Raw genomic sequence first — 11,777 nt, forward strand, 5'->3', positions numbered from 1 at the left:
ATGAGTGTAATCCTGCAGCCTAATGGCAGCAGTGTCATCTGTGCCGCATATTTCCCTATTCCAAAGGCTTTGACTGAACATTCAGAAAGTGCCACACCTATGCTATCATGCCCAAATAATCCTTTCTTCATTTCCAAAGAGAAAACTGCAGAGGAAGGGTTTTTGTCAAAACTGCCACACATTTCAGCATTTCTGTCTCTACAGATGAGAGACACAGATTTGACACTACAAGTGTCTTTCTGGTTATGTTCTTTGCACAAGGCAGTACGATGAAACACTCTATACTTGGTTATATAAAAAATAATCAGAAATTACCTTCAGTTAACACTAATAGAGATGGAGATGCTATTCAATAAAGCACTTAAGACCATATGCAACTTCAGGGATATGCTCATTTTCTCTTTTCATTGATGACAGGCTCGCAGACTGAAAAAGTGCTAAGTGTGTGTTTAACCCCATTACAGAACTAGGGCTTTAAACTCCGAAACTGTTCTTTATCACCCTGGCAGTGACACAAATCACAACCACAATAACTGAGCTTTGTAATGGTTCAGAAAAAAGATAAGCAAGGAATCAAGCCTTAGCAGCAGCTGCCCAGGCCATCAAGGGTGCAGTTTTTCTCATGGATGCTCGCGTAGCACAAAAACCCCGCACACCACTGTTTATCCGACATGATTTATCACCATCCTGAACAACTTGTAGCAAATTCAGCAGGGCATATCACCGACCATCATTTCATCGTACCTCAAACAGGATGTGACTTACCAGCCTAAACAGTTATACCTTTAAGTGTATTCTTCTGTTTCTCTCTCTTCTTTCAGTCTTTGTATCATTCTCATTATTATTTTCTTAAACTACCGTTTCTATTACTTTGGACATGGGAACAATTTCTGTACCATCCCCTAAAATATATTTGCACTCATAGATGTATGATCTTCATGCTATTTGCATTTTTCACTGATGGCAAGACCATTCTGTTCCACCTCTGCTTAATTTTATTGATATGAGTAGAACTTTTTCCCATTTATTAAAGTATAAATTCAAGAATACCTTGCCCTGCCTCTCCAAAAATACAACAACTTTTAACATAAAATGAAAATTATTTTTTAAAGACTCTATACAACCAGAACTCTAATTTCAAGAATTATACACTACTTCCTCTTTATTGAAACCTTATGCTTTTTACATTTTCCACAGCCAACAGTTTTTATTCAACAGACACTGAGCAGTAATGAATTTGATACTTCAGTGTCACGGTGTGTTTTGATTCTTTTGTACAAATCTGGGAAATTTTTTTTAATACTGATTTTTCTGAAGCCTTCCTCTGCAAGTTCATGCAGCTAGTTCTATTAACTTTAAATAAGTGAGTGAATAGCCTTCAGTAACTGAGTTTACAAGAACATTTTACAAAGCATTAGCAAAAAGTAATTGGGGATGAGGGATTAAAAGGTTATATAGAGAATTGATTTTTTAAAAAAAAAAATTATTTAGTTTTGCATTCCCCTGGGAATGTTTTTTGTGTCCAGAGCAGAGACTAGAGAGCAGGAAAACAGGGATACATGCTGCCTTGTTTAAAGGGACTGTAGGAGAGAGTCATACATACCCCAGTGGGACTACAGCCTCAGTGAGCTGCAGATCTCCAATAAGCAAAACCAAATGTCAGGAGATGCAGTGGGATTTGAGCCCATGTTACAAAGTCAGCAAGGCAATTTTTAGTGAGCCATGCTCTTATAACCCTCTAGCCTCTAAAAGTCAATGTCATGGCAGGAGGCAGGCATATTGAGAATTCCTGTGGAGCAGACATGTTCCTTGCTTGCAGAATTACTATTGCTATTACTATTACTATTACTATTACTATTACTATTATTTTCACTTCAGTAGTGAATGATCTATAAAGCCTTTTGGTCTCTGGCTCTGGTGATTTCATCTCTTTAGCCCGCTATAGATATATAGCTAGATAATACATGTTGATAAAACATAGCAATTTGCCATTTTGCAAATTTGAAAGGTACGTCAACATGCAGTGTGGATTCTCTTGCGTACTAAAACATGAGCTACTGTTTCACATTTGAATGGTTAAATGAAAATACCTGTTTTGCATTAATTATATGAAATCATCTTGCCTACAAAACCAAAAACATTTACATACTGTGATGCCTTCTGTGCTGTAAACATATTGACGATATGCAAGGAAGGTTTTGGGCTGTTTAATTAGTACATCTTCTGCCAACAAAATTCTGTAGATGTCACATTATTTAGGAGTCTGCGTTTTGGTAACTAGAATTTGAAAGCAGAAAGTGAATGAAAATATTTTCTGATATTATTTTCCCTTGGCTTTTTCATGTTTTTCTTTAGAAAACTGGGACTAAGGTATTCACAGTTTTCTGTTTCTTCGTAGTTTACAAACTTACTGAAATCATTTTAACTGACTTACCATATTTGACAGGTATGTTTCCAAAAGGCAATTATTTACCACAAACATAGTGGTCAATACGCATAGTGCTCCCAAATGAACCATTTTATGATTGTTTTTCTTTCTTTGCTTGTTTAATTGACGAACTGCTAGATCTAGAAATCAATGTGTGTGTTTCCTCAGAGAAAAGCTGTTCCTTTGACTCCTTTTTGCTGTGAGTTATACGAGGTCATGCCCTGCTGTCCCATCACGCTCCCTGCTCATCTCAGCCCTTCTCATTTTTGGCACTTGACACAGTATTTTTCTGGATGACTTGCCAGCTCTTGTTCAGGAGAAGCTGCCTCTGACAGCTTCAGTTGACTGTGTAGAACTGATACCCATGAAAAATTAACATTTATAGGGCTTTTTAACTCAAATCCATCCCTTGCTTAATGTCATTGGTTTCACTGGAAAAACCATCAACAAGGATATGTGACACTGGAGAGCCCCAATTTCCTAAGCCAGCCTTACAATCCCAACTTGCCTACGTGTGAGTTGTCCTTGGTCTGTGCAATTTTTTCCCCACAGAATAATGAACACACATACACATGATCACCTCATTCCCCAGTCTGAACGAACTCCAGCAATCTCCCATCACTGACACCCAAACTGGAACCAGATAAGATGTTTAGAAATCATAACAGTTAGGTTTCTCTGGCGCTTTGCTTTTGAATTTTCAGTAAAATAATTCCCTCCCTTCGTTCTGACAATATTGCTTTAAATAACAAGTGAAGTTGCCTGCACAGCTTACAAAATCTGTTTTTTATTCCTACTGAAAACTAAGAATGAGCATCAACTCAAAAGAAGGGCTCAGAGAATAGGAAACCAGCACAATATTTTGATTAATCTCTTTTTCTGTTTGTGTGGCAAGAGAATAGTGTCAATATTAATGAAAACAATTGTGACTAATGCCGCCAACAAGACTATCAGAGAATCATCTGCCACGCTATAATAGGAACCCATCATGAGAAACACCTTAATTACAGCTATTATCTCTTAAAATGGCTGGGTAACTCTTACATTAATCTGATTTCAAACAGAAAGTTGCTGTTACATAGTGAGATGTTAAATGGGGCTTTGCTGTGTAATTACATGGGGTAAAGTAACTATAAAAGTCATTTTTGTATGAGGGCTACACAGGCTGCTAACGAAAAGCTCTCATTTGCGGGCACCTGTATTTTCAGTAATTCCCTGGGGAATTGTGTCTCATTTTAAGGAACATTTGCACACAGGAAGAGGGGGAGAAAAGAATGCCTGCTACGACCATCATGAGAGATAATAAGAGAATAATTTGCCTAATGCCAAGAGACATCTACAGGGAGCTCTCGCTGGGTCCCAGAGGTAAAACCATTCCCCTGACCTCTCCCACTTAGCTGGGCACCACTGATTTACCGTCCCTGGAGGTGTTTAAAACATGAAGTTCTTAGGGACATGGTTTAGCGCGAGAGTTAGGTTAATGGTTGGACTTGATGGACTTGAGGGTTTCTTCCAACCAAAATGATTCTGATATTCACAAACTCATCCCACGGTGACGTGTCCTGCTGCCCACCTGCCATATGCTCAGCCTTTATGCTGGCTTCAGACGTTGCCCTTCCTCTTGGGTTTGTTCCTTCACATTTGCTGTTGGTCATAAAAAATGTCCTGCTGCTGTACTGGAAAATTTGCGTGAGTAGTGGGGAAATCAGAGAGGATGTCTCTGCCCAGGAATAATGGCTGGTCTGATGGCACGCATGGTGCAGGCAAATGCTCATGCTGCATCTCCAGCGTCATCTGGCATCTATTCAGATGAGCTGTTCTAGGAAAAAAAAAATGAACTTGATTGGATTTAATGGAGACACTGCAGTCCACAAGAGCTATTATTTTTGGGCAATGTGGCTGGAGAACAGGCATCTACCCCAGACTTGGAGAGATTTGGTTTGGGGTCCCTGCCCTGCTTGGCATCACAGCTGTGAAGCTCATATGATTTCAACCTGCTCAGTCTAACCAGGAGAAGGTTTCTGCTGTGGATGATGAGAGCACATAAACCCACATTGAAAGTTAGCCATCTTGATTTGGAATTGTACTTTCAAGGGATATATTAGCAATAATGGCCATCATGTTCCCAAGTAAAGGAAAGCTAAAGGTTCTGGTGCCCACATGCAGTGTGAGGAGTGGCACGGGATGGTAAACCTGGTCATGCTGTTAAGGTCCTCCTGCACCAGACCCTGGTAACAAAGCCCAGGGAAGGATCTCTAGGTGTTATGGGGAAATACAGAGAATTCAAGCTGTAAATTAATTTTAAATCCAGCTGCAGCCCTCATCCCTGTACAGTAATGTTTGTACCAACTCTCTAAGGTTCTGCTCTGTAAAATAATGAACACCAGACCCTGTAAATGGGTCGCCACTGATGGGGTCTGAAGAAATCACCCTTCCTGCATTTCTGTGAAGTGGGAGATGGGTTTTAATGCTGCTGTGCAGACAGAAGCTGCACAAGGTTGAGTCCTCTGTGCCCAAGCTGCTGCCAGCTGGCAGAGCCCTCTTGGCTCCGATGGAGCTGGGACAGCACAGGACAGCAGATGTGGCAGTGTCTCCATTACCAGATATATTTTAAAGGTTTTGAAGCTGGGGGTTTCTAAATTAAGTAGTGCCAGTGATAGAAAGTGGCAGCAGCAAGGCTTGCTGAAGTTGATACCACAGTCGAATACCTCTAGCTCTGAGAGATTCTGTTGTTAGGACTGTGTCTGCTTTATATGAATAAAGAGCTGTAACGTGGTTGTCAAGGGGTTTCTTGCAGCTGGTAGAGCTAAGGAGACCATATTCTTATTTTTGATTCTCTGCAAAGTCTCATGTAAGCTCCCAGTGCTCCATAGAGAGGAAGATGGAGAGATGTACTCAGAAGTCCCTTTTGGGTGGCTGTTTGATCAGATTGCTGTCATCTGTCACTTTGCCTAACATGTCTCTGACTTTGATGGTGCAGCTAAACACAGTTTTTATTTACTGTTGTTAATCCTTAGGAAACAGGTCCGTTTCTTCAGTGGATAAAAACTGGGAGCCAGCAGACTGTCAGGGTTTTCCCTGCCAACAGAGGTGAGGATGTGTTTGGAGAAATCTTGTTTTCAGATGAGGATCTAGGCAGGGGCTGGGCAGCAGAGCCTGGAGGAATGTAGCACCTGCGTTTCAGGTGAGCCGTGCTCCAGCTGGCAGTCAGACCAAGGGCAGCTGGTTGCTGCAGCTTTGGGAAAGAGCAGCAACTTCTTCAGACACGCTAACCAGATCACTGGGAAATCCACGGACGCACATGAAGCTCAGGCCAATCCATTTTTTTTTTATGTCTTCCTGCAAGCGGAGAGCATGCACGTGATGCTTCAGATGACACGCAGTGCTTGCCAAGGCGCCACAATAACTTGATTGTTTGCCTAAGACCTAATTAATGAGATCATCAAAGGCAACTGTTTCCTCCTTCCTGATGAGTAAATGTGCACATGAGCATAGACGTAAGTCCGGGACATTTCCTGGTCATCAAGCTGAGAGTGATCTGCTTGTGTTTCGGATGTGTAGGAGATCATAAACAAATCAATAGATGCTACTATTTTTATAAGACATAAAATGCTAATAAGCATGGCGTATTACAAGGACTTTAAGTGATTGATACAATGACAGGATAGCATTTAGAGATGCATTCTAGAATTTCTTTAACCATTTCTGTACAATGTAGAGATAGTACATTTTCAGCAAGGATTTCTTTTTACATCGAAAGAATGGAAGATCCTATGGGCTTACCATTAATTACATTCACATAGTTATGTTTTAATTTTTAAGAGATAGAAATTGCCTCATTTTAACAGTGTCTCATAAGTGTTATTTTTAGGTTCAAACAAATTGTAGTGCATTTCTGCTTCCTCCCTGCTTGCCGACCATGAAATTTAGCATGTGCTTTCCCTGGTCATCGCTTCCACTCTCCTGCTGGTGGGATCCAGAGGTGCTACTGCCAACACCTGGCATGCAGTGGTTATGAATCAGGCTGCACAAGATCAAACAACAACCTCCCCTCCCCTCCCCTCCCCTCCCCTCCCCTCCCCTCCCCTCCCCTCCCCTCCCCTCCCCTCCCCTCTCCTCTCCCTCTACCACCATCTTTGCCTTGATTTCCTTTTTAAAAAAACCTGTGACATTCTTTATTTCATGCCTTCTGAGTCCAAAACCTCTAGGCTGCCACGTCTACAAGCTTTGCTCTTTGATGCAAAGCACTTAATCTGCTTATTACTGTCTTTATTTTTCTGAAAAGATGAGAGTCTCATTCAGTGTCCCAGTTACAGGCTACAGGGCAATCCCCCACATCGTGAGCCTGATGAGAAATTGGGAAGAAGTAACAACAGAGGCCGTACTCACCAGCTTGCTATCAGATGGCAGCGGTATATGCCACACCATCACCAAACACAGAATCATAGAATGGTTGGGGTTGAAAGCGACCTCTGGAGATCATCTAGTTCAACCCACCTGCTAAAGCAGGTTCACCCAGAGCAGATCACACAGGATCTTGTCCAGTCAGGTTTTGAATGTCCCCAGAGAAGGAGACTCCACAACCTCTCTGAGCAACCTGTTCCAGTGCTCTGGCATCCTCAAAGTAAAGAAGTTTTTACTCATATTCAGTTGAAACCTTCTATGCTTCAGTCTGTGCCCATCCTTGGAGAAAAACACATCTTTGACTAAATTCACACCTTTAGACACTTTTGTTGACTCTGCTGAAGGTGTAGCTTTTCTTCTCCCACACTTGGGAGATGCCTCTGGGGTGCTGGTTAAAATCTTACCAGGCTTCCCTCAGAGCTCAAGCTCATCGAAGAAGGGAGTTGTACGGCTTTTCAGTCCACATGGAGAGGACCATGAGGCATGGCAAAGGGCACAGCCCTGAGGGATGCCTGAGGCTTTCCCCCCAACTTCTTATTCCCACTGCCTCTGAGTTTTCTGGTACTGGAGGTATCCTCTGCCATAACCTCAAATATAGATTTTGTTGGTCACGCTCCTGGTTTTTTAAGAGTCCTTGTGATCCTGCTGGGGTTTTGGAGGCAGGAGGAGCCACTGCTTGGGCTTTAGCAGGGGAAATCATACTGTTGGCCACATGAAACCCCCAAAAGCTGTGTGTGAGGGGCTGCAGCAGAGGAGCTGAGGAAAGTCATTTTGAAGCAACCCAGGGAAAGTGCCCCGAGAGAGGTGAGGATATTGGCTCTCAGCTGGGGGGAGTTTGGAAATGAAGCTGCAAAATGCCTCTTCTCTAAGGACGGAGCCTTCCTGGTCTGCCTGGAGAGACGCAGTGGCCACAGGAGGACCAGGTAGGTGAGGAGCCAAAAGTCCCTGGCATCTGCCACACAGCTTCTCCTTAACCCATTTTCTGTCGAATACTTCACAGAGGAGCACCAGCAGTGCATGACTGATGGCTCAGCACTGTACCCCTCCCAAGGGAGGTGATGGCTCACAGCAGTGGGGTAATTTGTATGCTATCTTGAACTTGAAGCCTTTTCCTGCAATTCATTTTTCTCCATTATGCAAGAAAAATCCATTCACAATGGATTTTTTTGTTCATGCTGATTTTTGTCACTTCATTAGCTTTTCATCAGAAAAACAAAAACAAAGCCAACAACAATAAAAAAAACAACCAACCAAACACCCACAAAGCATTAAAATTCAGCTCTAGTGCTATAATAAAAACACACTTCATCATAGGACACCTATCAAATAGATAACAGCAATCTTCCTGAAGTGATAAATTTGGGAAGCAGGCAGCAAGAGATGCAAAGTCTCATAATCTTATAGAGAAGCTTTAGTAGACTACAGGCAGCAGTGAGGCAGCACTGTGATACGTAGTCCCCCTCCTCAGATCATCCCACCGGCTCATCTACGGCCAACAGTGTGAGCAAGCTGGCTGATTTACCCATACCTGCATTCACCCTTTCAAACTGCACAGTGGGATATTTCCCAGGTCAAATTCTGTCCTCAGGTCAACCCACGCAAGACCATTCATTAATGTTAACTGAGAAGAAATTCAATCTCAGATTTCTAAGGGGTACCACAAATGCAATAGCCCAGGCTATAAACTCCCATGCTGAGCTGCCTAAAGCCAGCCAGCAGCACAGGTGTCAGACCTGGCCTTGAGGAATCCAAAACCCAAGGTGAGACAGACTGGGGGGGTCTCCACTGGGTGGAGAAGCACCGAGGAGGGACAAGCTCCGTTCCCCTTAACCAGGTGGGCACTGCTTTGCCTCAGCAGTGATGAACAGTTTGACAAAAACACAGGAAAACAGAAGTCCCCCAAACCATGTAATGTGTGGGTAGAAATGGATGTGAAAAAAGTGATGGATTAGTCAGTGAAAAAGACATTTTGTACACTGTTGGAAGAATAACAAAAAGAAATGGCTTGTTTTAGCACCCCCTGTGTGTGCTATCCTCTGTTGGATAATAACACACTTATATGTTACAGTACACGGTTTTCTTTTTCAGGAGATTGTCTGTTTTCTTTTTTTTTTTTTCCCAAAGGTCAGCTCAGTACAAAGTGGTTTCCTACCACATTGTTAATTTATTTTCAGTAGGGTGGGTTCCACACAGTAGCCATTGGCTCCAAACTTCAGCAAGCTCCCCATCTCTGTATTTGAACCATCACCACAGCCAACTTGGTGTCCTTAGAAATATAATAGGAAATTCAGCTTATTTGGACAGACACAGATAGGCCTCTCAATCTCCTGGACATAAAAGACTTCTCTACAAATAATTGGTGGTGAATAATTGATGCAATTAAAATAGCCACTTTTCCTATCCTTGGGAGCAGATCGTTCATTCTGATTGCTTCAGCACTTTCTGGGGATTCTTTGATCGGCTTTGTAAAGCACGCTGTGCATTTCCATTTTCTGCTTCAGATAAATCTTATCATTGACCAAAGGGATTAAGGATTTAATTTAGCCCATGACTCTGTCAGGCTTAGATTTCAATCTAGGAAGAAATGGAAATTTTTTAAATGTCAAAACCTTCCCTTTAAGGGCTGTGTAAGCCTGCCATAGGAACCCTACTTCAAAAAATGAGTGTGCTATAAAGTGCAGTGCTTGGGTGCAGAGCTTACAGAGCCCGTCTGGGTGCAACTGTACCATTTGTCTGTTCTTGGTCCTGTTTAATGCTCATGTTTGAGACTTTTAGGCCCAGCCACTAAATAAACAGGCATGTATACACACCTTTTTAGGAAGTATTAGAACAGTAAAGGGAGTTATTTAAAAGAGAGGGAAATCAGTGATTGGTTAGCTTAAATTGCTGCATGTTTCATTCGGGACTTGTGTTAAGGGTACTTAGAGCATCCAGATCTCAATTCTGCTAACATTCCCATAAGCTGCAATACTACATTCATATAAAACCATCACTGTGCATAACATCAGCTTTGAAAAATCTAATCTGGCTATGAATAACCATCTTCCTCTGGCTTATTTGAGTCCCCAGTGCAATTTTCCAGTGTGGACTATTTCACAGTCTTAAAATTCACTTACTGCAAGCAAATGTGAAAAGCAGACTTCAGTCAGTTATAAGCATACAAGAAAAGAAAGAACAGAGACTAGTGGCCTAAGCTCTTTTAAATTTCAGCCAGTACTTTTGAAAGTATTTTTACAACTTCATTTCTACAGAAAATTGGGCAAGAACCAATATTAAGATGAATTATAGCTCTGGGTAGGCTCTGTCTCATGTTTGTCAGAAATGTTTCCTTCTTGTCAGTACAGAATCTATAGGTCTTACAGCTGTACATTAAGCAATGCAACCAGTGTCTGTCCTGCTTAGCCCATCTTTTCCCTGCTACTTTCCCAAGGGAGCAATTAGATGCGTAGCATTACAGTGTGGTGGGATTTTGTAATTGATATAAAGGACTTCCAGGAAAAGCAGCCAAAGTTCATGGGTTAAATTGGTCCTGTGGATCTCTGCAACAGATGTGAGCTAATTAAAATTAACACTAAATGAAATTAACTTTAAATGAACTACATAATATTCGAGAATCAACTCAAATTAAATGACTCCCCGTTTCCTACCCTTTATGTTTTTGGTTGGTAATCCTTCCACTTAAATGTCATGCTATTTTTTGAAGCCTTTTCATGAGGTTTTTTATTTTGCTGATACTCTTTAAATCCTGCAGCCCAGATGTGTAACAGTCTCTGCTTGCACAGTTGAACCCCCTTGCCCACAGACATGGCTCCTCATGCAACAAGCCTTTGAAACTACAAATTAGAAAATCAGATGTGATTGGCTCATGGCACTCAGAGAAATAGTCATTTTGTGCACAAATTGGAGGCTTTGTAAAGATGAACACATGGAGCAACATGGAGGGAGATATGCTGAAAATGCCACCTGTATGATAGACACCTGCAGCTCTGCAGTGGGGACAGATTTTGGACATTTGCTCCTGGCTGGAATATATTGCTGTGCCTGCAGTGGGCTGCACAGCCTCCTCTTTATGATCTGCAATTGCGGTTAAATGCAGTATATTTAAATCACTGTGTGCCAGAGTCAGTTTTCTATACTGGCCTGTGGGCCTGATGAAGCTTTTCATAAATTTGCCAGGACTTTTTCTGGGTTTCCCTCTGAATACTGAAAAGCAGCATTATCGTGCTGCATTCAGCCAGATAGAGCTACATTGATCAGCGTGCAGCTTTTTCCAAAGAAGATATGGCTAGTAACACTTTAAAAGTATCAACTTAAGCTTGTCTTAGCCTTTATTTCACAAGCTATGCACTTGTTTGCTAATAGCAGCCTATGAAGATTTCTATCCAACACGTCAGAGCCGGGGGTGATGTTTGTATGGTTTTGACAACAATACAAACTGCCTATTGCACCTCCACCCCATGGCACATAGCTGAGCATCTCCTGGCTGGACTCAGTGATAAGACAAAGGTGGCATCTCACAAGGCTTTGCTTGTGCCAAGCTCGGCTCTTCCCTCATGTCAGCCCAACATGCCAGTCTCCCACTGGTGCGGGAATCCTCAGCTTCATTTTCCAGGAGGCAGTCGGTCACTTCACATCCCACTCCTTTTTATTCTCTGCTTCACTCCTCTAAGGATAGGCAATTGGGTTCCTCTGTTTCCTATTTATAAGTGATGCTGAAGGATCATTATAAAGCTGTATTTAGGGTAGCTATGCTGAGCAGCCATAATGAAGGGATGATTTTCTCATAACTGGAGACGAAGGAGCAGTAAAAGCCAGGAGACTAGTTCAGGTAATTACAATGGGCGAGGAACTGGTTCTTAATCACAAGGCTTCATTGCTCTCATCCCACCTTGTATGAACACTGACAGCTGATGTTAAACCAACAGAAGAGCTTGTGAAGAACTAG

Source organism: Patagioenas fasciata, chromosome 2 (assembly GCF_037038585.1).
Source record: "Patagioenas fasciata isolate bPatFas1 chromosome 2, bPatFas1.hap1, whole genome shotgun sequence".
Classification (NCBI taxonomy): domain Eukaryota; kingdom Metazoa; phylum Chordata; class Aves; order Columbiformes; family Columbidae; genus Patagioenas; species Patagioenas fasciata.